The sequence below is a fragment of the Zeugodacus cucurbitae genome, chromosome 3 (assembly GCF_028554725.1).
Source record: "Zeugodacus cucurbitae isolate PBARC_wt_2022May chromosome 3, idZeuCucr1.2, whole genome shotgun sequence".
NCBI classification, from domain to species: domain Eukaryota; kingdom Metazoa; phylum Arthropoda; class Insecta; order Diptera; family Tephritidae; genus Zeugodacus; species Zeugodacus cucurbitae.
Window position 1 is genome coordinate 21,626,455 of NC_071668.1, and position 12,077 is coordinate 21,638,531.

General features: G+C 31.9%; 1 protein-coding gene across 1 annotated transcript in view; it reads right to left on the minus strand.

Moving 5' to 3' along the window:
• LOC105217522 (protein O-mannosyl-transferase TMTC2) overlaps nt 1-12,077 on the minus strand; it is a 221,727-nt gene that overhangs the window by 66,066 nt on the left and 143,584 nt on the right. The window lies entirely within an intron of this gene.

Consider the following 12,077-nt stretch of genomic DNA (forward strand, 5'->3'; position numbering starts at 1 on the left):
GTCAACACAGTGGCACAGTGTCACTCTGTCGTTCGTTCCTTTGTATGTTTGAATGGAAAATTTTGTTGATTAGCGCTAAATGTAAAATAAAATTTCGAAATGCTAGCTGCTGCTGCTGCACGCTGGCAGATAAGCAACGGAGTGCCACTGGCGTGTGGCGCGGGCAATCAGCAGTGTTGTTTGTCTCTGACAAGCTACACAAATTGTTGGAGCCGGTAAAATTGTCAGTGAAGTGAAGAGTGAACATTGGATCATTAATGTGTATTGTTGGTGATTTTTAAGTGAGTAAACAAGTTTCGGCGTTGGTCAGTTTTAAATGGTGAATACTTGTATGTAAGTGGAGCTATATTCGATTAAAATCAGTGATTTTCAGTTTTAAATAGTGCCTTAGTGTACTTTATTGACGTTTTACAAATGCCGTCTTGAATTACCGATAAAAAACATTCGATTTATCGATAAAAAAATATTCGATTTATCGATAAAAAATATTCGATTTATCGATAAACAAGTTTGATTTAATAATACAAAAATTTATTTAGCGATAACAATTTAATTTATAATAATTCGATAAATCGATAAAAATTTAATGTATCGATAAACATTTAATTCATCGATAAAATCGTGTTATAAATATCGATGAAAATTTTCGATTTATCGATACAAAATACTATATTTATCGGTAATATTTTTCGATTTATCAATAACATGCCTTCTAATTTATATTAAAATTTTAATTAATTCACACAAATATGCAAGAACATTTAAGTGTAAGCATCCAGTCGTTACAGTTACTTTATGTAGAGTCTCATGATCAGTTCAAGGCCTCTAAGTGTCGTCTAATTGGAAACCAAATCCTTAGTACTTATATTGTTGCTACTGAATCTGTGACAAATGACAGTTTTACCCGCAAAGCAGATTTATATTTTACAGCTATTAATTATTGAAGTGGCAGTCGACGTAGTTGTGATGGAAGATCGACTGATCTGTGACGATAACTAGCGATCGTTACTGACTATGAAGTCTTCTGGGTATAATTATATTGATACAGTTGATAAAAGCTGAGCAGATTTTATCCTTATTTGTATCAATAACAAGTAAGAAAGTAATTTCATCAATATCTGAAGCCGATCGTACCTCGACATGAGACATGAAATAAGTAACAATAAAAGACTAACGTGAAAGACATTAGCGATAAGAAAGTTAAAGTTGTTTCCTAAATTAATGTTCAGTTTGAGAATAGTCTGATCATGTACTGGAACGATCGAGCCATTTGTAGTATGAAATCCCTCGGTAAATAGTTTACTCGAGAACTAATTTGCACTTGAATACAACTTGCTGGCTTCAAGTCTGACTGATTTTTTCCGGTATCTTTATATTTAAGTTCAAAATGTCAATCGACAACTGTGGTTTCGACGATCAATTTGGTATGTCGTAGAAAAATATTAACATTTGTTTTATATAGAGTTCCAGGTCATTTATACATTGCTCACTACAAATTTGGCAAAATATATGTAAAATGCAGTGATTCCGTGAGACTCATTGAGAAGCCGATCGCTCTAAAGCAAGTCCTTAAGAATACATTACAACCTATACTGTGTAGTTTGCCGACTACTGTAGACATTTCTTCGATATATTTGTCTCTAAAAGCCTAGAAGTCTAGAACTTTTAGCCGCGCCATCTATTGTTCAACGAAACTCTGGTTGTCTATGAACATAGTTCGCAATGATAGTCGCTTAGTAGAATATGAAATATGTACCTACGTATTTCAATACGGTTCCCATCGAAGGTTCGACCATCAGACGTATATGTATGTGGTATAAGCGAGAGTCAGTAGATTACCAAGAGACTAAATATTGATAGGAAACCAGGATTAGTATCAGATAGAAATTCGAAACTGTAAGCATTGTAGAATTATGTCTTTAACTTATGTTCCAAAATAGAGTATCAAAGTATTCGATATAATCGCAGAGAGTTTCTTCAGAATATTTTTAGAATGTACGGGTTTGAAATATTATAAAGCTAATATCTTCGAGTTCGATGAAGTACCGGCAGGCTATAATCTTGAACTAGTGCTAATTTGCGAAGTAAAGGAACGACAGAAGCGGTATTGGTAATGGTATATTTAAAGCAGACCTCGACGGACTAGGCTACAATATAGTGTTAGATATTAAACCAACATAAGCTTCTCAGTAATAAAATTAATCAGGTAACTCATTATATTCCTAGATCCACAAAACATGTAACCAGCATACCGCTGCTTCCCAACACACCTTCCAAATCACATAAAAGCTTCTTTGTAATCTCCACAATGACCGCACCTTATAAAGAGATTTGAACAATAAGTTTGTGTAGTATGCGCATGTTAAAGGATAGTGATGACTATCAACGAATTACTTTTAGCTTTGCCATAAGCAGTACAAGTTTTTCGGTTTTTCGGGTTGTCAACCGACGAAATGTTGGCAAAACTGTAAATCTGTTAAAACCTCGGTCAACACTTATAGCACGTTGTCGTCGCAACAAGCGACCGTTGAAAGGTACATTTAACTTGCAACCCACAAACAATAGACCGAGCACACGAAATGAAAGCAAAGAAAAAAGATTGTAAATTAAAAAAGAATCGAGTTGCTCGCTTACAAAATGTACATAAAAACTGACCTCATTTAGTTTCCTGCCAAAAAGTGCAAACATTGTAACGGAAATTCAAGCATTAAGGACACCATAAACTTTTGCTAAAACCCTTTTGTATCGACACACAGAGATATATATATCTACATGGATATACATATATATATAGAAATTGTTTGTGTACGTGTGCTATGGCTTATGCTTGTGCTATGCTATGCCATGGCACACTCACTTAATGGGTGGCACGACGGTTGGTTGGCGCCGGTGTGCACACCTTTGACAACCGGATGCGGAAACATTATCTCCAAAAAGCCAGAAGCACATAAAAAAGGCAAACAAAACAAAATGACAAGCACCAAAAAAAGGTAAAAAAAACAGAGGAAACACACTAAAATACAAAAAACGTCACGATAAAAAGCTAACAGCCAGTATAATCGAAACATGAAAGCCATGAAAGACAAGCCAAGTGCGGTCGGTCGTCGCAGCTAGGCAACGCCAAAAATACCAAAAAACGAGCTGAGCGTACATTGAAACTAATAAATCGGTAAAAATCGACGATGTGAAAAGTGAATATAAACGAAACCTTTTTGAAACTATTACAGTACCTGGGTTGGGGAAATACATGCATACATACATACTTACTGGCAATTGGTAGTGATAGTTTAGAACAGATTTTGGCAAATAAGTATATATATACTAGACATATAGAGTCTAATTTAAGCGTACAATGAAAATATATCGCGATAGGTTTCGCGATGGATCCCAGTTGGGATTGCCTAAAGGTGTCAGTTACTTTTTAAGCCAGAAGTCTCCTAAATATGGATCGCAAAGCGCTTTGAGCCTATCACAATTTGTACGATGCTGCTTATGTCTAATCCGGCAAGTTCGTATGGTTCGCCTAATGTAAAGCTACCAAGATCCAACCTCAGTCTGGCTAAAACGCTGTACAGTTCAGCAGGCAATGATTTTGTGTATCCACCTCGCTTTCCTCCATACAGCTATGGCAGTTTGTACCCGGACGGGTTCTCAGTCTTCATCTAATACTAATTGAAATGTTAATTTTAGATCTATACAATTTTCTTATGGCATGGCTGTTAAACCTGCTGTAAAAGTAAGCACTCTTCTTTGACATTTTTGTCAGACTACTTAGTCAATTTTCCATACAAAGTCTTATGTCTAAGTACCTCTGGTACTTCCTGAAAATATATTTCCAAAACCGACGTTATGTAGCTGTTCTACCATTACGAATAGTTAAATAAACAAAATTGACATATTTTGAGTTTGAACAATCCTGAAAAGTCTTTACTGGGTACGTTTTTTCTGAAAAACTTATTATATGTTTACTAAAGACTTCGATGGTTTTGAATCAGAAGATGTAGCCAACTTTATTATCAGTTAAAGATATCTTAGGAAAAAGATTATAGTCTCCTAGATAGTCCATATCAATATCTATAGTCAAGGTGCTAAACTTCCAGTATGTCGATATCACTATATTTCTACGAAATCTTTACATGTTCTATTTAACATAAAACTTGGAAAACTCCGAAAACACCTTTTAAATATAAATAAATCATTCATCAAAAGCGAAAAGAATCCGACTAAAGTTTATTCTTCCTTGTAATATAGTCCTAGGAGAACATTGCTTCCGCGACTTCAGACTAAAGCAACAAAAATATAATTCCAAAGCACAAATATTTTGTATGCGATGCTTGAAAAGGTGGAATTACTCTTATAATTGCAAAACTAAATCGACTAAATGCTATCGTGATCATTTGGAACAACAATTTATATAATGATAGGTGAAGAGCTCGGATTGTGAAGTTAATATAATAGCCTTTTCGCACAGCTAAATTAATTGATCAATAATTAAAATTAAAATTGAGAAACCAGTTGCCCTTTGCACTGCCGGCTCTCTATTAACGATCAGCTGTTATACATTTTTGTATTTGCTGTTCATAGGAAGTTTGTAAGTTTCATCAGTTATTTACTATTTGATCCAAACCACAATCATTATATACAGCAGCGACATCTACCGTCCAGTTGCATTAGTACTATTTTATCAATAAATAAAGAAAAATTCCCAGCGTGGACAAGAACTCGCAGAGTTGCATTTCATTTTCAACTCGATTATGTATTCGATTAAAAATTAATTTAGAAAAATGAGATATATATTTTGTATGGTAAATCGATCTAAATCAGCGCTTTAATCGAGCAAAGGCCCGATTAATTGATCCTGTGTGAAAATGCTATAAGGAGTAGTAGTTATTAATTAATCAAGTTCTAAGGAGTAATATTTTCTTTATTTGATTTAAAACTAGCTAACCCGACAGGTGCTGCTAAGCTCGAAAGTCTAAAAACAGATTCTATGAATTCAAACACTGTCTCCGTCAGCCACTTTTCTTACCCAGCAAAGAAAATTCAGATTAATATTGATAATTTAGATTAAAGCACCATATATAATAAATAAACATTTTGAGAATCACAGCTCATAAAAACGAAATTTCTAAATATTTTGCCAGCGCCATCTAGCTTTTGCTTTTTTTCAAAGCTTTACATAACACAAAGTTATTACATTTGTGTGAGTCACAAAAACGAGATACAACTCAACCAATTCGCTTTTCATATAACCTTAAAAAGTTTACCGATAAATGAAGAAAATTGTAATAATTTGAAACAAGCATGATATAACAAAGAACGAGTGTGTTGGTTATAAAACAGCGTTGATTTTCGTAAATTCACTTTTGCATTTTTGCCTTATAAACAGAAAAACCATTTTTGAGTTCAATCAATGACAATGCAACCACAAATATAATATCGAATAAATAACCGTGAATAGTTCTGAATGCCATTCAGTAGATATTCACATTCAGTTTTTACATCAATACTTTTTATTTATTATGAGAGACCACACATAGAGGTATGTACAGAGCATTTTATTTCCATTTTTTCACGTGTAAAGGGAGAAATTCCTCATCGGACATATGGTTCAATATAGAGTGTTTGTTGTCTGAATCAATGTAAAGATATTTTGCATACTTTTTAGCGAATAAATAAAATGATATGCTTCGATATAAAAATAAATAAGCTCGCGAAGGAAGTATCATAATTTAGGAAACATTTCTGTGACTTTGAGAGTTATCTCAATTGAATTATAGAACCTGATGGTAATGTGTCTCAAAATATTTATAGAAAGAGTTATAATTAAGTTTTGATTCAAAATTGGTAAATAGTAATACTGCTCGAAAAGTTTACGGAATTCAATCTTACTTTCTTCAAGCGTTCCTTCCCTCCTTCCTTAATTCCTAATATCGATATCTGTAATATTAACTTTCGAAAAAATTTCAAATTTGTCAACTTATTTTGTCTTTGTACAAGGTTATAGTCATAATACGAAATTAAAGAAATAAGTGTCACCAGAGTCGAATTATTTTTGGCAGTTGGAATTATTACTATTAAACCTCTATATAAGTATACCAACATTTACCATATTCGAAATGGTAAGACATAGAGAACATGTAGAGAATATGTATAAGCTTCTCTTATGAGATTCTCCATGTTTTAACATGAAATAAATATTACTATGGGTGTTCTCCTCACATACTGCTTTTCGAGGTCAGAATTCTTGTTAAAGATTGTTGTAGACTTTAAAAAAAAATAAAATATGAGTTTTTGAAGAATTTTCATAATATGAATTTTTGGGGAATTTTTAAAATATGAAAATATGAATATGTGGAGACTTTTCAACTCATGTATTTTTGGATAATTTTCAAAATATGAAAATATGAATTTGTGGAGAATTTTCAAAATATGAAAATATGAATTTGTGGAGACTTTTCATCTTATGAATATGAAAATATGAATTTTTTAGAAGAATTTTCAAAATATGAAAATGTGAATTTGTGGAGAATTTTTAAAATATGAAAATATGAATTTGTGGAGACTTTTCATCTTATGAATATGAAAATATGAATTTTTCGAGGCTTTAGGAGAATTTTCAAAATATGAAAATATGAATTTTTGGAGAATTTTCAAAATATGAAAATATGAATTTGTGGAGACTTTTCATCTTATGAATATGAAAATAAGAATTTTTGGAGGCTTTAGGAGAATTTTCAAAATATGAATTTTTTAGAATTTCTAAAATATGAAAATATGAATTTGTGGAGACTTTCATCTTATGAATATGAAAATATGAATTTTTGGAGGCTTTAGGAGAATTTTCAAAATATGATTTTTTTAGAATTTCTAAAATATGAAAATATGAATTTGTGGAGACTTTTCATCTTATGAATATGAAAATATGAATTTTTCGAGGCTTTAGAAGAATTTCCAAATATGAAAATGTGAATTTGTGGAGTATTTTCAAAATATGAAAATATGAATTTTTGGAGAATTTTCAAAATATGAAAATATGAATTTGTGGAGACTTTTCATCTTATGAATACGAAAATATGAATTTTTGGAGGCTTTAGGAGAATTTTCAAAATATGATTTTTTAGAATTTCTAAAATATGAAAATATGAATTTGTGGAGACTTTTCATCTTATGAATATGAAAATATGAATTTTTCGAGGCTTTAGAAGAATTTTCAAAATATGAAAATGTGAATTTGTGGAGAATTTTCAAAATATGAAAACATGAATTTTTGGAGAATTTTCAAAATATAAACTGCACACCAATTGCGAAAGTCTTCAAAGTTCAATTCTCCTCCAATTTCAACCCTCTTTATATTTCTAAATTATTCTTTTAATTTTGTTTAATTGAAATGCTTTAAAAACCATTATCATAGAAAACACTAGTTTAATTAACATAAATGCTTCTAAAACACTGCTATCAATTAATGCCGTATTCTAAAAAAAACTCTAGACTATATTAATTGTAATTAGTACGCCTTGCTTGTACTAATAAGCTTTGTTTAGAAAAAAATTTGCCAACGAAATTTGCTAATTTGCGGTGTCACAAACAGATAATTTGAAATAAATTAAATATCAGTAGAAATTATTTGCATTTACCGTTTACTAATTAGCGGTTGGTAGTTACATAATACAGTGGTTGGCATGTGATTGGGAACGAAAATGATATTAAAATTTTGGAAAAAGAATTTTGAAAGAAAAAATATTATTGAGATACTTTAAAATAAAAAAGAAAGTGATAAAAAATGTTGAAAAAAGTGAAATTATAAATTAGAAATTTAGAAAAATTTTCTATTATTTTATATATATTTTTTTTTAATTTTTATTAAATTTTCGGGTGCAAATTTTGGTAAAGAAATTTAATTTTTTGAAATCTTGTTCACTATTTATCATATTAAAAATTAAGAACTGAAAAATTATATGAAATCCTTAATCTTTCTCGAATTATTTGTATATAAAGTTTGTTTATAAAAATTTTAATATTTTTCAGTTTATGAAAGCGATTCTGAAGGTAAGCCTCTTAAGTCTTACAATGAGTGCAACTCATTTTGAATTCAATCTGAAAAAAAAACAGAACTATTGCTTTTTAAACACAACGCTTCCAATGCGACGACCAACACTGTAACATTACTAGCGCCTACACAGCGTCGAACTCCCACCAAAAACGCGCTTACAAACTACCAAAGCAGAATTCTCATTAGATTGAATTGCCATCAAACGTTGGCAATTAAACGGCAACCTACTTAATAATTTAATTAAAAATTTCACTCACAAGTGACTCAATTACGCACGCAAAGCGGCGGGAAACTTTCGTGCGCGGCGAGTGTGCAAATGCCACGCGCTTGCTAGAGAGTGTGTGTGTGTGAGTGTGTATGTATTTACATGCTATAGTTTTTGCGCCTACTGCCATGTTGCACATTTGCGTTTACAAATAACAAGTGCCTGTGTTGTGTACTCATGTATGTATGAATGTATGTGTGTGTATTCTGTACAGTTAACATATAACGGTAGATACATTTGCTTATCAACTAATTGCCTGACAGACTAATATACTGTATAAACATAATTGATGGAGTGTGCAGTTGACAAGTCCGCCGCACCGCCGACAGCAATATCAAATACCGTTACATCGGCTCACTATACACACATACTTACATGTATATTATATGCATAGTGCACTTAGTTTGTCGTATGTGTACAAGTCGCAAACAAGCAAATGTTAATTACAAGTTCATGAAGAGATCTTAGAGAGGTGTGTCCTTCACAAGTGTTCTGCGGCTATGTACAAGTATGTATGTGGGGGTGTGTGTGTTTATGTTTGGCTGTGACACGGCCAAGTTAAATTATCTGACAACTAATCAAGCCGCGCGAACAAGCTTCAACGCTGTTTGACTTATTCCGCGAGGCAAGCGCGGGTGTTGAGTTGAGGGGAACTTTTTGGGGCTTGAAAATTTAAAAAATGAATCAAGTTATTATAAAGCAAAATTAATATTATATTTTTATAAGAGTAAGAAAAAAATATTTATTTTAAAATATTAAAAAATATTTCATTTGGTTGGAAAGCACTGTATTGAGTATAATTAGCCAAGATAAAGAAAATGGATGACTCCAATACTTAATTGACTAATACTGTCACTATTTTGACAATAACTGCCAGTAAATTTAACATAATGAAAAGGTAAATGTTGTCTTAAATTTATGGAAATATTAAAGTGAAAGTCACTTTGACCAATTTTTTCGACTGTCATTATTTTGACAAAAAATAATAAAATTAATAAAAATAAAAATGTTTAGCTTAATTTGATAGAAAAATTAATTGAAAGTCTATTTGACAATTTTTTTTTTCGACTGTTAATATTTTGACAATGACTGTCACTGAATTTGACGCAATAAAAACATAAATATTATCTTGAATTGATAAAAACACTGTGTTGAAAGTCGTTTTGACCAATTTGTTCGAGACTGTCATTACTTTGACATGGACTGCCATAGAGTTTGAGGCGGTGCAAAAGCATATATTCCCAATCTACTCGTAATATTTTGTTATATAATTCTACCAAAAAGAAATGGACGTTTTTACTAGTTTTACGAGGATTAGTTTGACTGCCATTATTTTGACAAAGCTTGTCATTAAATTTGACGTAATGAAAAAAAAAAAATTTCACAAATTGCTGAAGAATTAAAATCACAATATGTTTAACTTATTTGACTAATACTGTCATTATTTTGACAAGGACTGTCATTACATTTGCTGCAATATTCTCTTAAATTGATAGGTAAATGCAGTGAAATATCTTTTGCCCAATTTGTTTGGGACTGTCCTTATTTTTACATAGACTACCATAGAATTTGATGAAGTAATTTTACCAGACGATTTCTGACTGACATTACTTTGACAATGACTGCCATTGAAGAAGTCGTAGTAAGAACAATTAGTAAAATATTAGAAGATATTTCATTTGCTTGGATAGAACTGTATAAGGTATAAGGGTACAAGGGAGAAGGGATGATTCTAAGAAAGGGAGAATACATTTTGACAATTTTTGGAAGAAAGTTGCCAAATATTTGTATCACAAGTTGTATTAAGCTTTAATTTTGCATGCCATTGAGATTAAGTTATTTGGCTTAAAGTAAAATCTGCAGATGGGGTTCAAAATGGGTTTATATGAAAGGTATGAGTGATTTTAGTCGACTTGCGTTTATTTTGCTACCACACGAAGGTTACATAATAAAAATATCACATATCAAATTGATTCCAATCAGCATAGTACTTTCCTAGTTATCTAATTTCTTCTAAAAGTGGGCGTGGCACGCCTATATCTTAATTTTATAACATATCCTCTTCGTTGTTTACTTTGAAGTCCTTGTGGTGAAATTTAAGAAGTTTGCTGTATTTTATAGGTAGTTATCAAAATTTTGTAGTTTGGAATAAACCGTTATATGGCAGGTGGACGTGGTTATTACCCGATTTATTATATTTTTGGTATGTATTAGTATTAGTTCCATAAGACGTTGAGGTTTCTAAGCTTGCTTAACTTAACTTTGGTAAACTGAGTGACTAGTTTATAGATAGAACTTAATAAATGTTGGATGCCTCGCCCACTTATAAGAAAAAATTAAACTTTAACTACTTTATAGCCTTTTCGCACAGCCAAATTAATTGATCAATTAAAATTTCAATTGAGAAATCAGTTTTTGCCCTTCGCACTGCCGCTTACTCGGTAATCGGTCAGCTATTATGCATTTTTGTCTTTGCTTTTCATAAGAAGTTGGTAATTTTCAACAGCTGATTGCTATTTTCTCAATAGCCACAACCATTATTTCTAGCAGCGACATCTACCGTCTGGTAGCATTTCATTTTCAACTCCATTAAAATTGGATTCAAAATTAATGCAGGAAAATTACATTTTTTTTCATTGTACATCGATCAGCGCTTTAATCGAGCAAAGGCCGGTTAAATGGTCAATTAGCTCCTGTGCGAAAAGGCTATTTCATTATGATTCTTTGCAACAAATTTAAAACTTTTTGACGTAACGATTTTCGAACAATGCCATTGTAAGAGTGTAGCAATAGCCGGAACCTATCGCAGATCGGCAGCGACACAATCATTATTAGAGAGCAAGTGCTCTATCAGTTCCCACGTTAGTCAAGCCCATGTAACTGGAAATAAACTGGATTCTTATGCTATCAAGCACTGTCAACTCGACAACATTTATCAATATTAATTATGAAATGTTTCCTATAACTACAACAACAAGTATAAAAACAAAAAAAAAAACTCGTTCCGCTTGTTGCTCATTTGTCTCAATCTAGTGTCTACAATATTTTTACAGCAAAAACAAAAAAAAAATATGCTTTATTAATTACTACTTTAATTACGCTATCTAGTTGTAGCTGCTTAGCAAATTTGTTCAGACTAATATGTGTCCGAAGTACAGGACAGTGTGTAAACGAAGTCATTGTAAGTGATTAACTTTATGGCTATTAATGTGCCGTTGGGTACTAAAATTAGCGGTTTTTCTTGATTGTGACATTTTCGGCCAACACACAAGCATACACACCCAGACATACTTGCGCCATAATTATCGGCGTAAAAAGGTCAGTGGAACAGCCTTCGTGGCTGTCTTTTGTATGTTTCGAATTATGCGTAAATGTTTTGTTTGTTTGGGAAATTATTTGGGTGTTTCGGGTGTGTAGAAGCTTGTCATTTTTGTTGTTAGATAAACACAGATTGATATTGAGTAGTTTGCGGCAAGTGTAAGTTAATTTGGATGTGGTGTTCAGACATAAGTATATGAATTTATTTATTTACATGTTTGCTTACTACTTATTGACTTGTGAATGGATTATATGGCAATGAGGGTGTAATGGTATAATGTAATGGATGTCATAGACTTGATGAAGTTTCTTCAAATTTATGGATTTTTGGTATTTCCGACCGAAAGTGAGTAGATACATATGTATATGAAATCTTCCTTTAGAATGAATGTTGTACACTGCGTATAATCAACTTTTTAGTATGTTTTGAAGTTGGATGCG